The 4,516-nt window shown below is 41.0% G+C and overlaps 1 non-coding gene across 1 annotated transcript; it reads left to right on the forward strand.

Annotated features, from left to right (window-relative positions):
* The first annotated feature begins 2,759 nt into the window (after positions 1-2,759).
* On the forward strand, positions 2,760-2,867 carry LOC112764870 (small nucleolar RNA R71). Its single transcript, XR_003183382.1, has one exon. It is a non-coding gene; the product is annotated as a small nucleolar RNA R71 (small nucleolar RNA).
* Positions 2,868-4,516: the final 1,649 nt, after the last annotated feature.

The following is a 4,516-nucleotide window of genomic DNA, read 5'->3' on the forward strand; positions in this document are numbered from 1 at the left end:
GATCTCATGGCGGATCTCCGGATATTCACCCTTTTTGAGTGAAAAAGGGACCTCGGGGATCACCTTCTTCAAGGCCACAACTTCATAGAAGTGGACTTGATGCACCCTTGAGAGGAATCTATCCATCTCCCATGACTCGGAGGTGGAAGCTTTTGCTTTCCCTTTCCTCTTCTTAGAGGTTTCTCCGGCCTTGGATGCCATAATGGTTATGGAAAAACGAAAAAGCAACGCTTTTACCACACCAAACTTAAAATGTTTGCTCGTCCTCGAGCAAAAGAAGAAAGAAGAGAGTAGAAGAAGAAGAAATGAGGAAGAGGGGGATTGCGGTGTATTCGGCCAAAGAGGGAGAGAAGTGGTGTTTAGGTTGTGTGAAAATGAAGGGTTGAAGAGGGGATATATAGGAGAGAGGGGATGAATGGTTCGGCCATTATGGGTGGGTTTGGGAGGGAAAGTGGTTTGAATTTGAAGGGTGAGGTTGGTGGGGATTTATGAAGGATGGATGTGAGTGGTGAAGAGAAGGATAGGATTTGATAGGTGAGGGGTTTTTGGGGAAGAGGTGTTGAGGTGATTGGTGAATGGGGGAAGAAGAGAGAGAGTGATGGTAGGGTCCTGTGGGGTCCACAGATCCTGTAGTGTCAAGGAAAAGGCATCCCTGCACCAAATGACATCAAAATCCACGTTTTGAGCCATTTCTGGCGTTAAACGCCGGGCTGATGCCCATTCCTGGCGTTTAACGCCAGGTTCTTGCCCTTTACTGGCGTTTAACGCCAGTCTGGTGCCCCTTTCTGGCGTTAAACGCCCAGAAGGGTGCCAGACTGGGCGTTAAACGCCAAACTGCTAGGCTTACTGGCGTTTGAACGCCAGCAGCATCTTCCTCCAGGGTGTGCTGTTTTTCTTCCTGTTTTTCATTTTGTTTTTGTTTTTTTCATTGTTTTTATGACTTCTTATGATCATCAACCTACAAAAAAGATAAAATAACAAAAGAAAATAATTAAGTATAAAACATTGGGTTGCCTCCCAACAAGCGCTTCTTTAATGTCATTAGCTTGACAGAGGACTCTCATGGAGCCTCAGAAATGCTCAGAACCGTGTTGGACCTTCCCAACACCAAATTTAGAGTTTGAATGTGGGGGTTCAACACCAAACTTAGAGTTTGGTTGTGGCCTCCCAACACCAAACTTAGAGTTTGACTGTGGGGGCTCAGTTTGGCTCTGTTTTGAGAGAAGCTCTTCATGCTTCCTCTCCATGAAGACAGAGGGATATCCTTGGGCCTTAAACACCAAGGATTCTTCATCCACTTGAATGATCAACTCTCCTCTATCAACATCAATCACAGCCTTTGCTGTGGCTAGGAAGGGTCTGCCAAGGATGATGGATTCATCCATGCATTTCCCAGTCTCTAGGACTATGAAATCAGTAGGGATGTAATGGTCTTCAACCTTAACCAGAACATCCTCTACAAGTCCATAGGCTTGTTTTCTTGAGTTGTCTGCCATCTCTAGTGAGATTTTTGCAGCTTGTACCTCAAAGATCCCTAATTTCTCCATTACAAAGAGGGGCATGAGGTTTACACTTGATCCTAAGTCACACAAGGCCTTCTTGAAGGTCATGGTACCTATGGTACAAGGTATAGAAAACTTCCCAGGATCCTGCCTCTTTTGAGGCAGTTTCTGCTTAGACAAGTCATCCAGTTCTTTGGTGAGCAAAGGGGGTTCATCCTCCCAAGTCTCATTTCCAAATAACTTGTCATTTAGCTTCATGATTGCTCCAAGGTATTTAGCAACTTGCTCCTCAGTGACATACTCATCCTCTTCAGAGGAAGAATACTCATCAGAGCTCATGAATGGCAGAAGTAAGTCCAATGGAATCTCTATGGTCTCATCTTGAGCCTCAGATTCCCATGGTTCCTCATTGAGGAACTCATTGGAGGTCAGTGGGCGTCCAGTGAGGCCTTCCTCAGTGGCGTTCACTGCCTCTCCTTCCTCCCAGAATTCGGCCATGTTGATGGCCTTGCACTCTCCTTTTGGATTTTCTTCAGTATTGCTTGGGAGAATGCTTGGAGGAAGTTCAGTAATTTTCTTGCTCAGCTGACCCACTTGTCCTTCCAAGTTCCTAATGGAAGATCTAGTTTCAGTCATGAAACTTTGAGTGGTTTTGATTAGATCAGAGACCATGGTTGCCAAGTCAGAATTATTCTGCTTAGAACTCTCTGTCTGTTGCTGAGAAGATGATGGAAAAGGCTTGCTATTGCCAAACCTATTTCTTCCACCATTATTGTTATTGAAACCTTGTTGAGGTCTATGTTGATCCTTCCATGAAAGATTTGGATGATTCCTCCATGAAGGATTGTAGGTGTTTCCATAGGATTCTCCCACGTAATTCACCTCTTCCATTGAAAGGTTCTCAGGATCATAAGCTTCTTCCTCAGATGAAGCTTCCTTAGTACTGCTTGGTGCATTTTGCATTCCAGATAGACTTTGAGAAATCATAATGACTTGTTGGGTCAATATTTTGTTCTGAGCCAATATGGCATTCAGAGTGTCAATCTCAAGAACTCCTTTCTTCTGACTAGTCCCATTGTTCACAAGATTTCTTTCAGAAGTGTACATGAATTGGTTATTTGCAACCATTTCAATCAGTTCTTGAGCCTCAGTAGGCGTCTTCTTCAGATGAAGAGATCCTCCAGAAGAGCTATCCAAGGACATCTTGGACAGTTCAGAGAGACCATCATAGAAAATACCTATGATGCTCCATTCAGAAAGCATATCAGTGGGACACTTTCTGATCAATTGTTTGTATCTTTCCCAAGCTTCATAGAGGGATTCTCCTTCCTTCTGTCTGAAGGTTTGGACTTCCACTCTAAGCTTACTCAATTTTTGAGGTGGAAAGAACTTTGCCAAGAAGGCATTGACTAGCTTTTCCCAAGAGTCCAGGCTTTCTTTAGGTTGAGAGTCCAACCATGTTCTAGCCCTGTCTCTTACAGCAAAAGGGAATAGCATCAGTCTATAGACCTCAGGGTCTACCCCATTAGTCTTGACTGTGTCACAGATTTGCAAGAATTCAGCTAAAAACTGATGAGGATCTTCCAATGGAAGTCCATGGAACTTGCAATTCTGTTGCATTAGAGAAACTAATTGAGGCTTAAGCTCAAAGTTGTTTGCTCCAATGGCAGGGATAGAGATGCTTCTCCCATAGAAGTCGGGAGTAGGTGCAGTAAAGTCACCCAGCACCTTCCTTGCATTGTTGGCATTGTTGTTGTTTTCGGCTGCCATTTGTTCTTCTTCCTTGAAGAATTCGTCCAGGTGCTCTAAAGAGAGTTGTGCTTTGGCTTCTTTTAGCTTTCTCTTCAAGGTCCTTTCAGGTTCAGGATCAGCCTCAACAAGAATGCCTTTGTCTTTGCTCCTGCTCATAAGAAAGAGAAGGGAACAAGAAGATGTGGAATCCTCTATGTCACAGTACAGAGATTCCTTTAGATGTCAGAGGAAAAGAAGAGTAGAAGACAGAAGTGGAAAATTCGAATTTATCAGAGAGAATGGAGTTCGAATTTTGCATTAAAGGATAGTGTTAGTCCATAAATAGAAGGATGTGTGAAGGAGGGAAGTCATTTTCGAAAATTAAGTGAAAAATTTTGAAAACATTTTTGAAAAACATTACTTAATTTTCGAAAATGAAAATGGAAAAGAGATCAAGTGATTTTTGAAAAAGATTTTGAAATTAGAAATCAAAAAGATTTGATTGAAAACTTAATTTGAAAAAAAAATGTGATTAAAAAGATATGATTTGAAAACAATTTTAAAAGATATGATTTGAAAACATTTTGAAAAGATATGATTTTAAAATTAATGACTTGCCTAACAAGAAAAGATATGATTCAAACATAAAACCTTTCTCAACAGAAAAGGCAACATACTTGAAATGTTGAATCAAATCATTAATTGATAGTAAGTTTCTTTGAAAGAGGAAAGAAGTTAATTTTGAAAAAGATTTGAATGAAAAATTGATTTGAAAAAGATTTGATTTTGAAAAGATTTTGAAAACTTAAAAAAATCTGATTTGGAAACAAAATCTTCCTCCCCTAGCCATCCTGGCGTTAAACGCCCAGAATGGTATCCATTCTGGCGTTTAACGCCCAAAATGCTACCCTTTTGGGCGTTAAACGCCCAACCAGGTACCCTGGCTGGCGTTTAAACGCCAGTCTGTCCTTCTTCACTGGGCGTTTTGAACGCCCAGCTTTTTCTGTGCAATTCCTTTGCTGTGTGTTCTGAATCTTCAATTCTCTGTATAATTGACTTGAAAAGACACAAATTAAAAATATTTTTGGATTTTTAATAATAAGGAAAAATCAAAATGCAACAAGAATCAAATAACAATGCATGCAAGACACCAAACTTAGCAGTTTGTATGCTACTGACACTAATAGGATGAAAATGCAAATGAGACACACTAGACATTCAAGTCAATAGAATTCAAAGATCAGAGCAAGTAAATCATCAAGAACATCTTGAAGATCACCAAG

Source organism: Arachis hypogaea, chromosome 2, assembly GCF_003086295.3.
Source record: "Arachis hypogaea cultivar Tifrunner chromosome 2, arahy.Tifrunner.gnm2.J5K5, whole genome shotgun sequence".
Taxonomy (NCBI): Eukaryota; Viridiplantae; Streptophyta; class Magnoliopsida; order Fabales; family Fabaceae; genus Arachis; species Arachis hypogaea.